This window comes from Mobula birostris, chromosome 20 (genome assembly GCF_030028105.1).
Source record: "Mobula birostris isolate sMobBir1 chromosome 20, sMobBir1.hap1, whole genome shotgun sequence".
Classification (NCBI taxonomy): domain Eukaryota; kingdom Metazoa; phylum Chordata; class Chondrichthyes; order Myliobatiformes; family Myliobatidae; genus Mobula; species Mobula birostris.
Window position 1 is genome coordinate 63,980,664 of NC_092389.1, and position 22,411 is coordinate 64,003,074.

A 22,411-nucleotide genomic window follows, 5' to 3' on the forward strand; every position below is an offset into this window, starting at 1 on the left:
ATATTAAGCTGCCAGTCCTGCCCCTCCTGTAGCCAAGTTTCACTAATTGCTATAACGTCATAATTCCACGTGTCAATCCACACCCTCAACTCGTCTGCCTTCTCCGCAATACTCCTAACATTGAAATATATACACCTCAGAAGATTTTTACCACCACTCGCAACCTTTCTATTAGCGGATTTGCTTGAACTTTTAACATAATTTATTTTCACCCCAGCCACACTGTCAGCTCTTGCACTCTGGTTCCCATCCCCCTGCAAATCTAGTTTAAAGCCTCCCCAGTAGCACTAACAAACCTCCCTGAAAGGATATTGGTCCCCTTGTAGTTCAAGTGTAACCCGTCTCTCTTATACAGGTCCCACCTGCCCCAGAAGAGTTCCCAATGATCCTGAGATCTGAAACCCTGCCCCCCTACACCAGTTCCTCAGCCACTTGTTCATCCTCCAGAGCATCCTATTCCTACCCTCACCGGCACGTAGCACAGGTAGCAATCCTGAGATTACCACCTTCAAGGTCCTGCTTTTCAACTTCCTACCAAGCTCTCTATACTCACTCTCCAGGACCTCCTCACTCTTCCTTGCTATGTCATTGGTACCGATGTGTACCATCACATCTGGCTGATCACCCTCCGACTTCAGAATGTCATGCAATCGATCAGAGACATCCTTGATCCTGGCACCAGGCAGGCAACAAACCATCCTGGATTCTCTGTCAGGACCACAGAACCTCCTAACTGTACCTCTAACTATCGAGTCCCCTATCACTACCGCTCTGCTCTTCTTCCATTCTCCCTTCTGCACTGCAGAGCCAGACTCAGTGCCAGAGATCCGGCTGCCGCAGCGTCTCTCAGGTAAGTCATCCCCCCCAACAGTATCCAATGCGGTATACTTATTGTTGAGGGGAATGGCCACAGGGGAACCCTGCTCTGCCTTCCCTTTCCCCTTCACTCGCCTGACAGTGACCCAATTTCCTGTGCTCTGCTCCTTTGGTGTAACTACCTCCCTGAAGCTGCTTTCTATAATCTCCTCATTCTCCCGAATGATCCGGAGGTCATCCAGCTCCTGCTCCAGTTCCCCAATGCGGTTTGTTAGGAGCTGCAGCTGGACGCACTTCTTGCAGGTGTCGCTGCCAGACGCTTTGACTCACCGTAATGTAATGGAATGGTCTCGTCCGAAGCCTCGACTCTATTCTTCTCAATAGATGCTGCTTGAGTTGCTAAGTTTCGTGAAAAGTTGCATTTAGTTCTAGATCGCATTCTATAAAAAGCATCTTTTGTGCTGGAAGACTGCAAAGGAGGTTCAGTACGATTGTGGAGGGTGCAGAACAGGCGCAGGCCTAGCCGACGTTTTCTTAACGCATATGGAGAAGTTAGGATTAGATATCTCAAAATGCAGCGGGCAGGCATATGATAACGGGAGCAATATGCGGGGCAAAATAGCGGGGCGCAGAAGAAGGTGCTAGGTACTAACAAAAAAACTCTGTTCATGCCATGCGCCAGCCGCAGCCTAAACCTAGTCATTGTCGATGCTGCAAAATCAACAGTGGAGTCTGTGAGCTTCTTTGGGGCGCTGCAACGTCTATACACACTGCTCAGCTCAGCGACACAGAGATGGGAGCTTTTCAAAGAGAACGTGCCACAGATGACCCTCAAGGCCATATCCAACACGCGATGGGAGTGCCGCGTGGAAAGTGTGAAAGTCCTGCGCTACCAGCTTCCCGATGTTGGCAATGCGCTCCTGTGACTGATTGAACATGCCACACAGAAATGTGACAGTGAAACCACATCTGCAGCCAGAGGCCTAGAACAGGAGATCATGTCATGGAAATTCCTGCTGACTGGTATCATCTGGTACAACGTTTTACATGAGGTGAATCGTGTCAGCAAGCTGCTCCAGAGCCCACAAGTGGGAATCGATGTGCTACAGCGCGAGGTGGAATATGTTCTGAAATTTTTCAAGGAATACAGAGAGAACGGCCTTTCATCCGCCCAAACAGATGCCAGGGACACAGCTGAAGAGATAGGGATACCAATGGTCTTTCCTACTGCATGAATCAGAAAACCAAAACGCCAGTTCCAGTGCGAGTCCCAAAGTGCAGATCCTTCCCTGACAGTGGCACCCGAGGAACGGTACAAGAGAGAAGTTTTCCTTCCACTAGTGGACTCTGCCATCACAGGCATCAGTGAGCGCTTCAAGCTGATGGAGTCGTTTTACAGTCTGTTTGGCTTCATTTATGGAAGAGAGGAAGTGAAAAAAGCCACCCAAAGTCGCACACTGAAAGACAGCTGCGTAAACATGGAGAGGACACTTGGTGATGTGGATGCTGAGGACCTTCTGCGCGAGGTGTCGGCTGCTGTTGTGCCTGCAAAAAAAAAAAAAAAAAAAAACTGGCCTGCAAATTCTGAGCTACATTTACAGCAACAAGCTGGTTGAACTGTATCCTAACCTCACCATTGCTCTGAGACTCATGCTGACAGTGTCTGTGACTGTAGTGAGTGGAGAGAGAAGTTTTCCGAGACTAAAGCTCATGAAAACGCATCTGAGGACAACAATGCTCCAGGAGCGTCCGTCAGCTCTTGCTCAGGTATCAATTCAGCATGAAATAGCAAGATCACTGGACAAAGATGAGCTCATTAAAGCATTCTCAGCACTCAAGCACAGGAGGGTGTTGAAGTTCTAGTGATAAGTCCTTTAACACATTTTTAGCAGAAATAAAGTTTATAATTATAATAAAATAAGCCACATATTTCACTCAAAATGTGTATAGGTGATTTGGCGGCGTTTCCACAAATCGTAATATCGCTCTCCCGCTTGCGTCCCCTCTCTCTCTGACTCTCCTCCTGTTCGCTCTCCAGGTCTTACGTGAGCTGTCCGTGGTGCTTAAAGAGAGCGAGAGGCAGTTTGTTGTAACCTTCCAGAATTTCACTTTCAGACACTGTTTATTGAATTAATAAAGTGTGATTTTTTATTAAATATGACATTGCTTTTGTCATTAATTTAATTAGAGGGACATTCTTTAAGCTGTCTGTTCTTATGTCAGCTGATACCTAACACATAGTGCCATTCGATGCAGACTAGTTGCTGAAAAGGGCGAGGCTTCTCATTCCAAAGTAAAAAATGTCATTGTTTCAGTTTTTAATTAAGATAATTGTTTGGATTATGTTGAGCTCTCTGTCCATTATGCTGAAAGTGCATATAATGCATCAACGTTTAAGTCCGAAATGATACCATTATTGATGCAAACTAACTTGAATATTAGTTTTTATTCTTTATTTTTTTTTGGGGGGGAGGGGGAATCGGCGGTAGGGCCCCACAATAACACTTGAAATGGACCCCCAGACGCTTTAGGCCGCATATGCGTCTGTGGGCCAGTGTTTGTGGTGGTGGGTGGGCCAGGATTATAGTGGCGTGTGGGGCAGTGTTTTTGGTGGTGGGTGGGTCAGGATTATAGTGACGTATGGAGCAGTGTTTGTGATGGTGGGTGGTCGTTTGTGGAGGTTATGTTTTCTCCATGGACCATGATAATGAAAGGCTTTCCACTGTGAGGGTTAAGGTATGTAAGACCGCAGTGTTAGGTTTTATTTTGACCATCTGGGGAATAGATTATGTCCCGAGGCCTGGTTATTTGGCTTCACCTCGTATTAAGATGTAACCTCCCCACATTTGGTTTTCTCTGATCTTTATGTTATGTGTGTGTGGGGGTGGGGTGTACTCAGGATTAAATTAACAGAATTTACTGGATATTTGGTGTTACTTAACCCTGCAACCTGGAGCTTAGGGGTGACATATTTTCTGCAATCCCAGCTTGTGTTTAACCTCCTGGTTCCTTTTCTCTTTCTTTTTATCTCGGCTTTTTTTTTTTGTTGCCATCCCGTCGAAAAGGAGAAGGAAAAGCGTGTCGCCTTTGATTAGATGCAGTACTGCGGGCAGTGGGAAATGATCTGGTGTTTCCTGATCTCATAATTGGTCGTTCATCGTCACCGAAACCTGTCATATTGCTCTGCCCCACGCCTTCACTAACTAAGTCAACACTTACCTTTACTGGGGTCTTCCTCGTCTTTGCACAAATTTTAATGTGTATGTTTATAACTGTAGGGTTCTCAGTAATATTAACTGTAATGTTAACTGTTAACTGCTAAGTATGCTGAAATGGCTTCTTTGCAATGCTAACTATAAGGTAATGTTCTCCGTCGTTGAAATGCTTGGGTTATAGTTATAGATAACAGAGGAACTAACCAATGGAAGCTGTGTTATTCTATCTGTATGTGTGGGAGTCTGGGTAAGTGGACCGACTTGTCGGGAGGAGAACCGAAGAGGAAGTACATGCTGGACGCCCTCTGATCGACCACCGTGGTTGGTCCCAGGCGGCGGGTCGGAGGAGATCGACTGGTGGAAAGAAGACCCCGTTAATTGAGCTCCAACTGTTGTGCACGAAGTGGTTGAACTCTGATAAGTTTGGCGCCTTTAACTTTCTTTTTATATTGTATCTGTGTTAATTACATAGTTCCAGTAAGATCTATAAAGTGTAATCTGTAAATCGTACATTGTGTGCTGTCTGATATTTGTTGTGTGAGTTTGTACCAGGGGGCATTACACAGCGACTACGCAAACGGGAGACACGGTTTGACGGCCGGACAGGCTTTCCCCTGGACAAACACGAGGCGGTAGCCCTGAGCCTTACAGAACTATCTATTTGTGGTGGGTTTATTGCTTATCGGTAGTGTCTAGGCAAGGGCTGAAGGGTGAGAAGGCCAGGTGCTGTGGCGCCGTGTGGGCCAGGGTTTTTGTAGCTGTGAGGGCCAGGTTTAGAGTGGTGCTAGAAAGTTTATGAACCCCGCAGAGTTTTCTCAACTTCTGTATAAACATGATCTGATCTTCATTAATCTCATAAAACTAGACAGAGAAAACAACTCTTGTTCATTTATTTAATGAGAAAAATGAAGCAATAATACTTACATTTGCTGGGGAAAGTATGTGAACCTCAGGGATAATGCCGTCTACAATATCTATTCGGAGTCCCGTGTTCAATGAGATCAGATTGAATTGTTGGTTGTAGAGGTGTCCTGCCCTATATATATATATATAAAGATTCACAAAGTCGAGTTACCGTCAGAGCCTGCACCTGTTAATGTGGACCATATCTCGATCAAAAAAATAACTTTCAGCAGAAGTACTGTAGAGATGCACGAAGATGCAAAAGGCTACAAAAACATTTCGAAAGTCCCGAGTGTTGCTTCAGTTCACAGTAAAGGAACCTATCTACACATGGAGGAAATTCAGTACTGTTGCCACTCTCCCTAGGATTAGACGTCCTGCAAAGATCACAAAGGAATCCTTAACGAGATGAAAAATAACCCAAGGATAACAGGAAAATAAAAACATGCAGAAATCTCTAGAACTTGCTGAAGTCTTGTGTGTCCACTGTTAGAAAAACAGTGAGCTAGAATTGTTTTCATGGAAGGACACCACGGAGGAAATGACTGCTCTTCAAAAAAAAAACCTTTCTGCACGTCTCAAGCTTACAAAAGACCACCTGGATGCTCTACAAGACTTCTGGGACAATGTTCTGAGGACAGGTGAGACAAATGTTGAAGGTTTTGGCAGAAATGCGCATTGCTTTGTTTGGAGGGAAAACAGCACTGCCCACCAACACCAGAACCTCATCATAACTCTGAGGCATGATGGAAGGAGCATTATACTTTGGGACTTCTTCGCTGCGTAAGGTCCTGACAGCTTGTAATCGCTGAGGGAACGATAAATTCAAAGCTGTATCAAGACATTTCATGGGAGAACGTCAGAACAGCAAAGGGTTGGGAAGTTTATTGGGGAAAGAGGTACGGGACTGGACAAGGGAAATCTAATAGAGGGCAGATGGGTATCACCTCCATCTGGTGCTCCACCCTCTTTTACTTTCGTCCATTACCTTATTTACTTCACCCATACCCCCTCCTTCCGGTTGTACCTTTCAGCTTTTGTTTCTCCCTCTCAACTCCACAGCCTGTAAGCCTGACTTCTCATCTTTATTCCACCAGCCCTGCTGGTGTCCCAGCCGGAAACGTCGGCTGTACTCTCTTCCATAGGTGCTGCATAGCCTGCTGAGTTCTTCCAGCAATTTTATATGTGTGTTACTAATTACCCTGTCACCTTTTTTTCTTACCGCGGTTCCATCAACTTTCTCTGGTTCCAATCATCCTTCCTTTCGTCAGTGCTACACTCTACTCTCCCATTAGATTCGTTCTTCTGCAGCTCTTTAACTTTTCCAACCCTCATCTCCCAGCTTCTGAAATCAGTTCAATCCCCTCCCACCAAACTTGCCAACCTCACCGACCAACTGCCAGCTTGTACATCTACGACATTCCTCAACTTCTCATTCTAGCACCTGTTCCCGCCCTTTCCGGTCCCGATGAAGTGTCACTTTACAAAACGTGGACTGTTGAGTGCTGTCCAGAGCGGCTGGACACCATCAAGTAGGAGGGTTCTTCACCGCGGACCTGTCATTACGGGAGGACACCACCAGGTGGCAGTGTTATCAACAAGTTACCGGCCATTGCGGCAGAAAACCACCAGGCGAGAGTGCCGTCCACAGAGGACCTGCCATTCCGCCAGGACGCCGCTGGGTAGGAAAGTTACACACAGAAAATGTTGGAGGAACTCAGCGGGTTAGGCAGCGTCTATGGAAATGAATCAACAATTGACGTTCCGAGCTGAGACCGTTTTTTTTCTGGACTGGAATGGAAGGGGGAAGGCCAGAATAAAAAGGCGGGGCAGAAGGAGGAGGATAGCTGTAAGGTGAAGTCCTTCAGCTGGGAAAGATAAAGGGATGGAGAGTAATACATCTGATTGGAAAGGAGAGGATATACCATGGGAGAAAGGGCAAGAGGAGTGTTAACAGTAGGAGGTGATATGCAAGTGAGAAGAGCCAGAGTGGGGGAAAGATGATGAGGAGAGGGGAAAGGATAACGTTTACTGGAAGGAGAAATCGATACTCATGCCATCTGGCTGGAGTTTATATAAAGAAACTATAAGGTGTTACTCTTCCACCCAGTGGTTGGCATCATCATGGCATAACAGGAATCCTTGGACCGACCTTTTGGAACGGGAATGAGAACAGGAATAAAATTGTTTGGTCAGAGGGAAGTTCCAGTTTTGGCAGATGAAACGGAATTGCTAGACGAAGCGATCCCTCCAGTTTACGCCGGGCCTCACCAACGTGGAGGAGCTGCATCAGGAGCACCGGATCCACCGGGTGTCGTGCTCATCTCGCTTTCAGGGAAAGCTGCCAGGAGGAACATTAGTGGAGAAGGACAAATGGAGGGAGCGATCTCTGCAGAAACCGGAAAGTATTGGTGAGGTGGTAAATATGTGTTTGGAGCACAAGACACTGGAACAGAATCAGGTCATTCGGCCCATCGAGTCTGCTTCCCCCATTTCATCATGGCTGATCCATTTCCCTCCTGAACTCATCCTTCTGCCCTCCCACCAGAACAATTCACGCCCGGAGTAATCAAGAACCTGTCAACCTCCGCCATATTTATAGTCCACTAACCTGCCAACACAGCCCCCTGTGGCAACGAATTGAACAGATTCACCACCTACTGTTCTCAACCAGGCAATTATAGGGCGGTGAGGCTGACATCAGAAGTGCTAAATCTATTGGATTATCTAAAGGCAAGTGTGCCGAATGGCCTCGGCCCGACACGTCGAATGTACTCTTTTCCATAGATACTGCCTGGCCTGCTGAGTTCCTCCAGCATTGTGTCTGTGTGTTGCTCGGTTTTCCAGCATCTGCAGATTTTCTCTTGTTTGTGACAATCAATTGCATTCATTTTTTACGGACAGGAAGGCTGGTTTAACATTTTATCTGGAACTGGCCACTTTAGTTTTTAACACTATGAGTGCGATGTTGTACTATGAATATGTTGACCACTACACTCTACATGGTTTTGTTCTATTTGTATTGCTTCTCGTAAAATGTGTGAATGATTTGTGTTTCTGTTGTTGTGAGCGCGGCTTTGCCATGTGTCTGTGATGATGTTGCCGGTATGTTTATCAGAGCAGCTGTGTTTAATGTCATTTTCTGTTCACAACTGTAAAGGAAAATAAAACAATTGTTACTCCGGATCTGATGCAGCAATAAAAAGGGAAACACACAATGATAAAGAACAATAATAAAAATACAATAAATATAAATACATAGGATAGCTTATATACACAGATTGATTGTATGTCCTTAAAGTGACACCTGGCTGTACATGAGGTGACTGACAGGAAATGATGAAGTAGTGGTGGTTGCGGGTGTGGAGGAGTGGGTTAATGGGAGGAGGTGTCAGTTACTGCTTCTTGGGGCGAGTAACTGTTTTGAGTAACTGGGGCGTTTCTGGTGTGGATGCAATGTAGCCTCCTCCATGACGGGATTGGGGCAACAGCCCGTGAGTCGGGTGGGTGGGATCCTTCATGATGTTACTGGCCTTTAGGCCACCTTTTTGTATCCATCTCCCTGATGGTGGACAGGCTGATGTCACTGATGCTTTGGGCAGTTTGGACCGCCAGTTCAGAGCCTTCCTGTCAGCCGTGGTGCAGTTTCCGTACTGTGCAGTGACGCAACGAGTTAGGATATTCTCCACTGCGCACCTGCAGATTGAAATGAGTATGGATATACAGTGCACAGCCCAGCTCTCTGCGGCCTCCTCAGAAGGCAGAGGGTTGGTGAGTTTACTGTGACGGTGGAGGATGTGTTCTGGCACCATGAGAGTTTGAGACTGCTGACAGTTTCCACTGCCACGTCACTGATGTAAAGAGCGATGTGAGAGGTGCGAGTTCTCCCAAAGTCAATAACCATCTCCTTTATCCTGCTGACATTGAGGAAGAGGCATCAGGCTCAGCGCTCTTCCACCTCCTCTCTGTCGGCCATCTCACAGTTGTTGGCGATGAGCCCCTCAAGTGTGGTGTCACAGGCGACCCTGACGGTGTGATTACTCAGGTGTTTGACTGTGGAGTCATGTGTGAGCAGAGTGTACAGCAATGGGCTCAGCACACAGCCGTGCGGACACTGTGCTGAGGAGGACAGGAGACAGGAACTGTTGTACATCCTGACCATCTGATGGATAGCATGATGGGTTGTTTTTGGTATTTCAAATTCTTCTTTCTGTTCTTCACTCAATGACATCTCTGCTGATACACCCTCTGGACCGTACGTAATGGATGTGTCCGGTTAAAGAAAGAGTTTCTGCTCTGTGTTCGGTAAGGACCAGTTGATAATAAATCAGCTGAGATAGTTCCGCATACAGGGTGGTAGAATGTAAATACATCAGAGGTTTACATGTCAGGAGAAGGTGTCGTAGATAATCAGCGTCGCTGTGCAGTTCAAGACTGTCTGTACCTCGAAAGCAGAGCTGTCCTGCAAGTCTATTCCAGCAGAAGACTCCCATGTGTCCTGGAAATGGAAAATAAAGTCAGTAATAGCGTATCCCGCTGTCTGTCTGCACCTGGTGACATTTACAAAATCACTATGCTGACGTGCTGTCCCATCAGTGGCAGCCTTACACAGTCCCTTTAACCACGTTTCCATGGTAACATTATTAATGTCATTAATTGTTCGTGTCCAATCTCCATCTCTTCGTCGATGGAGTTCAAAAGCTCTTTCTACTGCACGTCACGCTGGGATTCGAGCTCTTTGTTCTGTCGTCTGCTAACATTAAAACTTCATCCAGAATCTTGGATCCGGGCTGGACTCGGGCTGTCTTAGACTCTGTAGGTGGGTATATAAGAACATACGAAGATAATAATTAGGAGCAGGACTCGGCCATCTGGCCCATCGAGCCTGCTCCGTCATTCAATAAGATCATGGCTGATGTGGCCAAGGACTCACCTTCACCTACCTGTCCCTTAACCCTCCATAACCCTTAATTCCCATACGATGCAAAATCTATCCACCCTTGTCATAAATATATTTACTGAGGTTGCCTCTACTGCTTCATTTTGCAGAGAATTCTACAAATTCACCACTCCAGGAAAAGCAGTTCCATCTCATCTCCGTCCTAAATCTACTCCTCAGAATCTTGAGGCTATGTCCGGAAGTTCCAGTCTCACCTACCAGTGGAAGCAACTTTCCTGCCTAAATCTTATCTATCCCTTTCATAATTTTATATGTTTCCATAAGACCTCGTCTCATTCTTCTGAATTCCAGTGAATATGTCGCAGGTGTTTTAACCTCTGTCCACAATCATTGTGGAAAATCATTTATTTTACCATGAGATCATAGAGAGTCCACATTTGTGGAACTCTGAGTTTGAGGAAAATCATCTTGTGTTTGGTTCCAGTAGCAGACAAGTGTATGTGTCCATATCAGAACAGAGGCGTTAGTTAAGAACGTTCTTTCCCAACCGTCCACACTTATCTCATCTGTACAGCTGTATTATCGCTCTGCTGAGGGGCTGTGGTCAGCACAATAATCTTAGTACTACAGACTTGCAACTGAATTGGATAAATACAGGCTGTCAAGTCACAAAGTTTTAACAGCACACAATTCTTTTAACCCTCTCTTCCCCCTCACTTCCCTTCTCTGTCTGCCACCCTGACCTTCTCTCCATATCTCTCCCACAAATCTCCGCCCTCTGAATGAGAGGGAAATCAGCTTGTATTTGGTTCCAGTAGCAGACAAGTGTGTATGAACTCCTCAGAGCAGAGGAGTTAATTCAGAACGTTCTTTCCCATCCGTCTACACTTATCTCATCTGTACAGCTGTATTATCGCTCTACTGAGGGGTTGTGGTCAGCACAATGATCTTAGTTAACAGACTTGCAACTGAATTGGATAAATACCGGCCATCGAAAAAATCATAAAGCTTTAACAACACACAACACTTTTAACCCTCTCTTCCCCCTCCCTACCCTTCTTTCACTACATCTCTCCCCCCACCGACTCTCCCCCCACCCTTCCCCCACTCTCCACCCTCTGAGTTAGAGGGAGCTCAGCTTGAGTTCGGATCCAGTAGCAGACAAGTGTGTGTGACTTTATCAGAACAGAGGAGTTAATTCAGAACGTTCTTTCCCAACCGTCCACACTTATCTCATTTGTACAGCTGTATTATCGCTCTACTGAGGGGTTGTGGTCAGCACAATGATCTTAGTTCTGCAGACTTGCAACTGAATTGGATAAATACAGGCTATCGACGAAGTCACAAACTTTAACAGCACACAACTGTTTTAACCCTCTCTCCCCTGCCCCCTCACCTTCTCTCCATTCTCCTCCCTCTGAGTTACAGGGAAATCAGCTCATGTTTCTATCTGGGAAAAATCCACAAGGTCCCAAAGCTTTAACAACACACAGCTCTTTTCACTGTCTCTGCCCGCCCCCCTCCCCTTCTCTCCATTCTCCTCCCTCTGATTACAGGGAAATCAGCTTGTGTTTCTATCTAGGAAAAATCCACAAGGCCACAAAGCTTTAACAACACACAGCTCTTTTGATTTCATATTTCAAATGTTCTTCCACAGGGCTGATGACTATAAATGCTTTGGCGCTGCCAGTTCAGAGAGCTGACACGTACCTGCTGTCACAGAGAAGGCACAGCACTGCTACTGCTTTAGAAGTTTTCACAAGTTCAGCTTGTCGTCTAAAACTCTGACAAACTTCGATAAATGCATGATAGACAGTATCCTGACTGGTTGCATCACAGCCTGGGACAGAAACCGGTTCCGATGAACGGAAAATTCTACAGAAAGTGCTGGACATCTCCCAGCCAGCAAAAAAAAAATTCAGCACATCGACAAGAAGTGCTGCCACAAGAAAGCAGCATCAATGATAACACCCCCCACCCGCTCAGGCCACGCTCTCTTCCCGCTGCTGCCTTGGGGAAGGAGGTCCCACACGCATGGACACATTTTCCAGGCCTCTGCAACTCACCGTCTCAGCATTATGAGTCTGTCGGTCTTCGTGTGTAGTTTATTTTTATTTTATAACATTTTTCTGTTCTACTGTGCATGCCCGTAAGAAAATGAATATCATGGTCGTACATGGTTATGTATATGTACTTTCATAATAAGTTTAATTTCAAATTTGAGCAAAGACGCAAAAGCACACAGACATCCATCCAAAGGCAGAATGAGACACACACTCACAAACTCACACTCACATACTCACATACACACTCACACACTCAGACTAACAGACACACACACACAAACACACTCACACACACACACACTCACACAGACACACACACTCACACACACACTCACTCACACACACACTCACTCACACAGACACACACTCACACAGACACACACACTCACACACACACTCACTCACACAGACACACACTCACTCACACAGACACACACACAGACACACACACACACACTCACTCACACCCACTCACACAGACACACACACTCACTTTCACAGTCAGACACACACACTCAAACACCGATCCACACGTGCTCGCGCAGAGAGGCACACATTGACATAAATGTGCACACAGGCCATGAGACTCATACGAAACGCAGACAGACACACACGTGCTCGCACAGACACATGCTGTGTACAGTACATGCACACTCACACACATCAATAGAAGCAAACAAGCACACAGACTCAAATACACATGCAGACATCACAAGAATCCCGGCCCTGTTGCAAGGCCTGTGGAAAGGATGTGGGAGTGTCCTTTTGAAATGGAGATGAGGAAGAATTTCTTAAACCAGAGATTAGTGAATCTGTGAAATTCCTTGCTACAGCCAGGGGTGGAGGTCGTCATTATTAATATTTAAGGCAGAGGTTGATAGATCCTTGACTGGTCAGGGCATGGAGGGATACAGGGAGAAAGCAGGAGACTGGAGCTGAGAGGGATAATGAATCAGCCGTGTTGAAATTACGGTGCAGACTCGATGAGCCAAATGGCCTAATTATTCTCCTGTAACTTGTGGTCTCATAACAAACTCTCATTCAATGTCAGCAAGAGCAAGGAGCTGATTATTAACCCCAGAGGGAGGGAACTGGAGGTCCATGAGCCAGTCCTCATCGGGGATCAAAGGTGGACAGGGTCACCAATCTCAAACCTTTGTAATCACCTTCAAGGCTCTTCATCTCATGTTATTAATATGCATTATTATTATTATTATATTTATTTATTTATTTTCTTTTGTATTTGCATAGTTTGTTGTGTTTTTTTGCATATGATTTCCTTTTTCTTTTGTCTGTCCTGTTGAGTACAGTTTTTAATGTTGGCGCGTGGCCAAGTGGTTAAGGCTTTCGTCTAGTGATCTGAAGGTCGCTCGTCGAGCCTTGGCTGAGGCAGCGTGTTGTGTCGTCGAGCAAGGCACTTAACCACACATTTGCTCTGCGACGACACCGGTGCCAAGCTCTATGGGTCCTAGTGCCCTTCCCTTGTACAACATCGGTGGCGAGCAGAAGGGAGACTTGCAGCATGGGCAACTGCCGGTCTTCCATACAACCTTGCCCAGGCCTGTGCCCTGGAAACCTTCCAAGGCGCAAATCCATGGTCTCGCGAGACTAACGGATGCCTGTTTGTGAATTCTATTATGGTTCTTTGCTTTACTGAGCTTGCCCACAGAAAAACGAATCTCGAGATTCCAGCAGAAGTGGTTCAGGCAGGTTCGATGTTGTCATTTAAAGTTAAATTGGATAGAAATATGGACAGGAAAGGAACGGGGGGTTATGGGCCGAGTGCAGGTTGGTGGGACTAGGTGAGAGTAAGAGTTCGGCACGAACTAGAAGGGCCGACATGGCCTGTTTCCATGCTGAAATTGTTATACGGTTATATGAGCGGTTGGTCATGACGAGAATTAACTCCTGCCTGTGCATGGACCTGGACCCACTGCAATTTGCTGATCGCCACAATCTGTCCACAGCAGATGCATTCTCACTGTCTCTCCACTCAGCCTTAGATCAGCAGGACAATAGCAATACACAAGTCAGGCTGCTGATTACAGCTCAGCGTTCAACACAATCAGACCCTCAATTGTAATCAACAAGCTCCAAACCCTGGGCCTCTGTACCTCCTTCTGCAACTGGATCCTCACCAGGAGACCACAGTCTGTGTGGATCAGAAATAACATCTCCTCCTTGCTGACAATCAACACTGACACACCTCAACGATGCGTGCTCAGCCCACTGCTCTGCTCTCTCCACACCCACGTCTGTGTGTATAGACACATATATAACCTTGACCTCAACATCATTAAGACAAAGGAATTCATTGTGGATTCAGGAAGGGGAAGTCGAGGAACACACACCAGTCCTCATCGTAGGATCAGAAGTGAAAAGGGTGAGCAGTTTCCATTCCCTGCCTGTCAACATCTCTGAGGAACTATCCTGGGCCCAACATATTGATGCAGTTACAATGAAGGCACAACATCGGCTATATTTCATTCGGAGATTGAGGGAATCGGTCTGTCACTAAAGACACTTGCAAATGTCTACAGATGTACTGTGGAGAGCATTCTAACTGGTGTTGTCACTGTCTGATGTGGAGAGGCCACTGCACAGGATCGGAAAAAGCTGCAGAAAGTTGTAAACTCAGCCAGCTCCTTCATGGACACTGGACTCCACAGCATCCAGGACACAGTCAAAAGATGATGCCACAAAAAGGTGGCGTCCATCATTAAGCCCCCATCACCCAGGACAGGCCGTCTTCTCATTGATAACATCAAGGAGGATGTACAGGACCCTGGAGACACACTCAACGTTTCAGGAACAGCATCTTCCCCTCTGCCATCAGATTTCTAAATGGACAATGAACTCCAGAACACTTCCTCAGTATTTTCCCTCGCTTTTTGCAGTGCTCTTCAAATTTAATTTTATACATACTGATTGTAATTTGTAGTTTTTATCACTAGATATTGCAATGTACTGCTGTCACAAAACAACAAATTTCACCACATATGCCAGTGATATGAAACCTGATTCTGATACACAAACACACACAGCTGGGCTCAGACACACAACACTCCCACATTCCTCCCATTGTGACTCCCTGCTTGCTCCGTGGCCCCCGGTATGAAGCTCAAACTGTTGCAACACCTGCCCTTTAAATTCATGTCTGAGGCTGTATTATATCTGTTCACTGTTTGAGATCGATATTAAATGACAAGCATTGAATGGGAAGGAGGGTTTGAATACAAGAATAAAGATTTCCTCTGAAGGTATATGGGGTCCTGGTGAGAGCGTACATGGAACACTGTGCCCAGGTCTGGTCTCTCTCCCAGAGTCAGCCTGTGGGATGAAGGGAATGAGTGAAGATTTCCCAGCTTGATAAGGGAGGTGAGGTAGTGTCCTCAGAAATAGTATACTGACTAGTCCTGTCTCAAAATTAGAGAACTAAGGCCTGTATTGTGCTATAGGTTTTCTATGTTTTTAAACACTCGATTTCCATACATTCCACATGTTTCCATACATTCCACACTTTTACATAAAGGAGATGTTGTTGATATTGGCCTACAACAAGGAGGATCAGACGGGGAGCTCCAGGTTTTAGAATGGGCACTACTACAACCATTTTCCATGAGGAAAGTCGATGGCCAAACCTCAAAATACGATTCAAAATGTTAATATTTTCAAAAAAGGAAATTTGATACATACCTGTTGAATCAAGAATTTCTTCTACAAGTTCCTGATACATTTTGTTCCCATTCACAACTCTCTACTCTGCCCTTTTCCTTATAAAACTGGCAACCCCACCCCTCTGCCAACTAACCTGTCAAGCCGAACGACAATATAATCCTACACAGGAATAAAAACTTAAAATGTGCAGGTTTCCTGAATAGATATAACATTGGAAAACTTTGACAAATGAGAAGTAAACTTCTTAAAGTCGTGACCACTATAAATCAGAGTTCTCGCATTTCATTGCAATATTTTAATCCTGTTATGTATGTTCACAAGTAGACTGGGATAGAGACACCCCACCCAACAAATCTTCATTTTTAAAGCCTCCAACAAAACACCAGTTACACCAAGATACCTTTCTGCAGCTTTCACAATAATTTTAATTTACTCAGTAGGATGGGATGCCTGAGCAGTACAATTCACCACATCATTTATAAACATCACAAACTTCATTTTATCCGGCAGTGAAGTATCTTTGGTGGGAGAACTGTGATGCTGGCATATCCACTGACGTCACAGTCTGTGCTCTGACTGGGAACACTTTATCCAGTTTACCTGCTCTGCTTGCTGTACTTGTCCATAACAGGCCCTTCTGCTCCTTGTGTTGTTCTGAACCAACTGAACCGGACATTTCATGCCTTACTAAACCAATCCCTCTGCCTACACAAGGAACACATCCCTGTATTCTCCACACATTCAGGTGGTATCTAATAGACTCCATCACATCTGCCTCCACCACCACCCCTGATATTCATTCCAGACACCCGTCACTATGAGTATAAAAAACAAAACTTGAAACACAAATCTCCCTTACAATTCTGAGTCAGGTTTTTAACATCTTTTATAACTGTTTTTTTTAAGCAGCAGCTGTGCCGAGAAAAGATGCAAAATTACACTAAATTACAAAATTCATAAATAGTGCAAAAAGGACCAATGAGGTAGTTTTTTTCTCTTTTCTCCTGAAGTGCATGCCCTCAGGTATTAGACATTTCCTCCATAGAGATCAAAATACGGGTTGTCCACTCTGTCTGTGCTTCTCACGTTCCTGTAAACGTCTGTCAGACCTCCCTCAGCCTCAGCCGCTCCAGAGAAACTAGATCTCGAGATTGTCCATTCTCACTTTATCCAGGCAGCATCCTGTTTAGCCTCTTCCACTCACCATCCAAAACCTCCGCATTATTCCTACATTAGAATGCAATTCTCCAGATGCAACATTACTGCCTGACACTGGAACCAGTATCTGGAGTTGTGAACTCGGATTCCAAGTTCCCTCAGTAGATCAATACTGTCCAATCCCGCCCCATGAATATAACCGCAAAGGGGTAATGCTGAGCCTTTATAACACTCTAGTCAGACCACACTTGGAGTATTGTCAATAGTGTTGGGCTCCATATCTCAGAAAGGATCGGTCGTCATTGGAGAGAGTCCAAAAGAGGTTCAAAAGGATGATTTTGGGAATGAAGTGGTTAACATATGAAGAGCATTTGGCAACTTTGAGCATGTACACCCTGGAATTCTGAAGAATGCAGAGGGGATCTCATTGAAACCTGTTGAATGATGAAAGGACCAGATAAGGTGGATGTGGAGAGGATGTTTCCGATGGTGGGGCTATCAAAATCCAGAGGGCACAGCCACAAAAAATGAGGGTCCACCTTTTCAAACAGAGGTAAGTTTATAGTTTTTTATTAGACAGGGAGTATTGGATCTGTGGAATGCTCTGCACAGACTGCGGTAGAGGCCAAGTCTGTGGGTATATTTAAGGCAGAAGTTGATTGTTTCCTGATCGGTCAGGGCATCAAAGGATATGGTGAGAGGTCAGGTGTATGGAATTGAGTGTGATCCGGGATCAGCCATGACAGAAAGGCAGCAGACTCGATGGGGTGAATGGCTTAATTCTGCTCCAATTACTTATGGTCTTATGGACACAAACCCCCTTAATCATGATGAATCTCCTCTGCAGTCTTCCAGCACTAAACATCCTTTGTATGGAAAGCTAAGAAGAACTGAATACAACTTTTCAAGAACTTTGGCAAGTCAGGCACCATCTATTGGGGGGAATGGAGTCGATGTTTGGGACAGAACCTCTCTCTTACAGCACTGACACAGACCTTTCGGCCCAACCTTTCCATGCTGTACTGCGGTACACTTAAACAAATCCCTCTGCCTGTCTTTGACACAGAACATAGAAATCTACAGCACATTACAGGCCCTTCAGCCCACAATGTTGTGTCGACCATGTAACCTACTCTAGAAACTGCCTAGGAGTTCCCTATCGTATAGCCGTCAATTTTTCTAAGCTCCATGTGCCTATCTAAAAGTCTCTTACAATACCCTATTGTAACTGCATCTACCACCATTGTTGGCAGTGCAGTATGACTTGGATAGTTTAGGTGAGTGGGAAAATTCATGGCAGATGCAATTTAATGCGGATAAATGTGAGGTTATCCGCTTTGGTGGCAAAAACAGGAAAACAGATTATTATCTGAATGGTGGCCGATTAGGAAATGGGAAGGTGCAACGAGACCTGGGTTTCATTGTACACCAGTCATTGAAAGTGGGCATGCAGGTATAGCAGGCGGTGAAAAAGGCGAATGGTATGCTGGCATTTATAGCGAGAGGATTCGAGTACAGGAGCAGGAAGGTACTACTGCAGTTGTACAAGGCCTTGGTGAGACCACACCTGGAGTATTGTGTTCAGTTTTGGTCCCCTAATCTGAGGAAGGACATCCTTGCCATAGAGGGAGTACAAAGAAGGTTCACCAGATTGATTCCTGGGATGGCAGGACTTTTATATGATGAAAGACTGGATCGACTAGGCTTATACTCATTGAAATTTAGAAGATTGATGGGGGATCTTATTAAAACATATAAAATCCTAATGGGATTGGACAGGCTAGATGCAGGAAGATTGTTCCCGATGTTGGGGAAGTACAGAACGGGGGGGGGGGGGGGGGTCACAGTTTGAGGATAAAGGGGAAGCCTTTTAGGACCGAGATTGGGAAAAACTTCTTCACACAGAGAGTGGTGAATCTGTGGAATTCTCTGCCACAGGAAACAGTTGAGGCCAGTTCATTGGCTATATTTAAGAGGGAGTTAGACATGGCCCTTGTGGCTAAAGGGATCGGGGGTATGGAGAGAAGGCAGGTACAGGGTTCTGAGTTGGATGATCAGCCATGATCATACTGAATGGCGGTGCAGGCTTGAAGGGCCGAATGGCCTACTGTACCTATTTTCTATGTTTTTCTATGTTTCTATTCCAGACACCATCCACACTCTGTGTGAAAAACTTAACCCCTGACATCCCCCTTGTACCGACTTCCAAGCACCTGAAAACTATGTCCCCTCCTGTTAGTCATTTCGCTCCCTCTTTCATATCCACATTCCTTTTGTAGTGAGGTGACCAGAGTTGAACACAGTACTGCAAGTGCGGACTAAATGTCTCCTAATATAGCTTCACCATTCCCTCACAGCTCTTGAACTCAGTCCCACGGTTGATGAATCCATCACACCAGACGCCTTCTTAACAACACTGCCAACCTGTACAGCAGCTTTGAGTGTCGTATGGACACGGACCCCAAGATCTCTCTGACCCTCCACACTGCCAAGAGTCTTACCATTAATGTTATATTCTGTGTTCAAAACTGACCTGTCAAACTGATCCGCTTCACACGTATCTGGGTTGAACTCCATCTGCCACTTCTCAGCCCAGTTCTGCATCCTATCTATTTTCCGCTGTAATCTCTAACAACCCTCCAGACTCTCCACAACACCCCCAACTTTTGTGTCATCAAGTCAAGTCGCTTTTATTGTCATTTCGACCATAAACTGCTGGTACAGTACACAGTAAAAACAAAACCATGTTCCTCCAGGACCCTGGTGCTACATGAAACAACACAAAACTACACTAGACTGTGTGAGACAGCACAAGGCTACACCAGACTACGTAAAACAACATAAAAACTGCACTAGACTACAGCCCTGCACAGCACTACATAAAGTGCACAAAACAGTGCAGGGCAGTACAATAATTAATAAACAAGACAATAAGCACAGTAGAGGACAAATTACAATATAATAATAAATGATGTAGATGTCAGTCCAGACTCTGGGTATTGAGCAGTCTGATGGCTGGGGGGAAGAAACTGTTGCACAGTCTGGTCGTGAGAGCCCGAATGCTTCGGTACCTTTTGCCAGATGGCAGGACGGAGAAGAGTTTGTGTGAGGGGTGCAATAGACAATAGGTGCAGGAGTCGGCCCTTCGGCCCTTCGAGCCAGCACTACCATTCACTGTGATCATGGCTGATCATCCACAATCAGTACCCCATTCCTGTCTTCTCCCCATATTCATTGACTCCGCTATCATTAAGAGCTCTATCTAACTCTTTCTTGAAAGCATCCAGAGAATTGGCCTCCATTGTCTTCTGAGGCAGAGCATTCCACAGATCCACAGCTCTCTGGGTGAAAATATTTTTCCTCAACCCCGTTCTAAATGGTCTACCCCTTATTCTTAAACTGTGGCCCTGTTCTGTACTCCCCAACATTGGGAACATGTTTCCTGCCTCCAGTGTGTCCAATCCCTTAATAATCTTATATGTTTCAATCAGATCCCCTCTCATCCTTCTAAATTCTAGTGTATACAAGCCCAGTCGCTCCAATCTTTCAACATATGACAGTCCCGCCATACCGGGAATTAACCTTGTGAGCCTACGCTGCACTCTCTCAGCAGCAAAAATGTACTTCCTCAAATTTGGAGACTAAAACTGCACACAATACTCCAGGTGTAGTCTCACCGGGGCCCTGTACAACTGCAGAAGGACCTCTTTGCTCCTATACTCAATTCCCCTTGTTATGAAGGCCAACATGCCATTAGCTTTCTTCACTGCCTGCTGTCCTGCATGCTTACTTTCAGTGACTGATGTACAGGAACACCCAGATCTTGTTGTACTTCCCCTTTTCCGAACTTGACAACATTCAGAGCATAATCTGCCTTCCTGTTCTTGCCACCAAAGTGGATAATCTCAAATTTATCCGCATTAAACTGCATCAGCCACGCATCTGCCCACTCACCCAACCAGTCCAAGTCACACGGCATTCTCATAACATCCTCCTCACATTTCACACTGCCACTCAGCTTTGTGTCATCTGCAAAGTTGCTAATGTTACTTATAATCCCTTCATCTAAACCATTAATGTATATTGTAAATAGCTGCGGTCCCAGCACTGAGCTTTGCGGTACCCCACCAGTCACTGCCTGCCATTCTGAAAAGGACCAGTTAATCCCTACTCTTTGTTTCCTGTCTGCCAACCAATTTTCTATCCATGTCAGTACCCTACCCCCAATACAATGTGCTCTAATTTTGCCCACTAATCTCCTACGTGGGACCTTATCAAAGGCTTTCTGAAAGTCCAGGTACACTACATCTACTGGCTCTCCCTTGTCCATTTTCATAGCTACACCCTCAAAAAATTCCAGAAGATTAGTCAAGTGTGATTTCCCCTTTGTAAATCCATGCTGACTCAGACCAATCCTGTTACTGCTATCCAAATGTGCTGCTATTTCATCTTTTATAATTGACTCCAGCATCTTCCCCACCACTGATGTCAGATTAGCTGGTCTATAATTCCGATTTCTGTCTCCCTCCTTTCTTAAAAAGTGCGATAACATTAGCTACCCTCCAATCCACAGGAACTGATCCTGAATCTATAGGACATTGGAAAATGATTACCAATGCGTCCACGATTTCTAGAGCCACCTCCTTAAGTACTCTGGGATGCAGACCATCGATTCTGGGGATTTATCACCCTTCAGTCCCATCAGTCTATCCAACACCATTTTCTGCCTAATGTGAATTTCCTTCAGTTCCTCCGTTACCTTAGGTCTTCCGGCCACTATTACATCTGGGAGATTGTGTCTTCCCCAGTGAAGACAGATCCAAAGTATCTGTTCAACTCGTCTGCCATTTCTTTATTTCCATAATAAATTCACCCGTTTCTGTCTTCAAGGGCCCAACTTTGGTCTTAATTAATGTTTTCCTCTTCACATATCTAAAAAGCTTTTACTATCCTCCTTTATATTCTTGGCTTGCTTACCTAATCTTTTCTCCCCGTTTTGCCTTTTTAGGTATCTTCTGTTGCTCTTTAAAAGTTTCCCAATCCTCTGGCTTCCCCCTCATCTTTGCTATGTTATACTTCTCTTTTATTTGTATACTGTCCTTTACTTCCCTTGTCAGCCACCGACGCCCCTTACTCCCCTTCGGATCTTTCTTCCTCTTTGAATGAACTGACCCTGCACCTTCTGTATTATTGCCAGAAATACCTGCCACTGGTGCGTGGGGCCCTTCACAATACTGTTAGCTTTGCGGGGCAGCGTGTGGTGTAAATGTCTGTAATCAGCGGGGCCTTCTGGGAGTTGTAGTCATACTCCTCGCCTCCTCGCACGCTCCCTGCAAAGACATTTTTCCTCAGCTGCCACAAGTTTTGCCGGAACGGACTGACTGAGGCGACGAAGGAGAACCGCGCCCGTCCTTGTGGACGCCGAGTCCGGCGACCATCGACAGCAGCGACTCGCTGAACTTCGCCATGGCCATGGAGCGGAAGAGGAGGGGCCGAACATGGGGCAGATTTCCACCAGCCTATCGTAGCGCAGACCCACCACTAACCCCTGCTGTCAGTGGCTACAGTGGATGTCGGTCAAATCAGAACTCACACGGTGATTAGTTAATATGAACGTCAGTCAGCCTCCTGTCCTGACGCGCTTGAGGTTGGATTTACTGTATATCGGGGACTGG

At 45.6% G+C, this 22,411-nt stretch overlaps 1 protein-coding gene and 1 long non-coding RNA gene across 4 annotated transcripts in view; one reads left to right on the top strand and one right to left on the bottom strand.

Annotated features, from left to right (window-relative positions):
- LOC140185043 (uncharacterized) overlaps positions 1–22,411 on the top strand; it is a 423,878-nt gene that overhangs the window by 17,608 nt on the left and 383,859 nt on the right. The gene's annotated exons all lie outside the window — the stretch shown is intronic.
- LOC140185396 (uncharacterized) lies at positions 8,156–21,924 on the bottom strand. 3 transcript variants are annotated; one of them, XR_011882591.1, is made up of 2 exons: positions 21,496–21,924; positions 8,156–9,747 (listed from the first exon to the last, which is right to left on the bottom strand). It is a non-coding gene; the product is annotated as an uncharacterized lncRNA (long non-coding RNA). The 3 variants fall into 3 exon arrangements; XR_011882589.1 differs by lacking the exon at positions 21,496–21,924 and adding an exon at positions 11,545–13,475; XR_011882590.1 differs by lacking the exon at positions 21,496–21,924 and adding an exon at positions 9,868–10,889.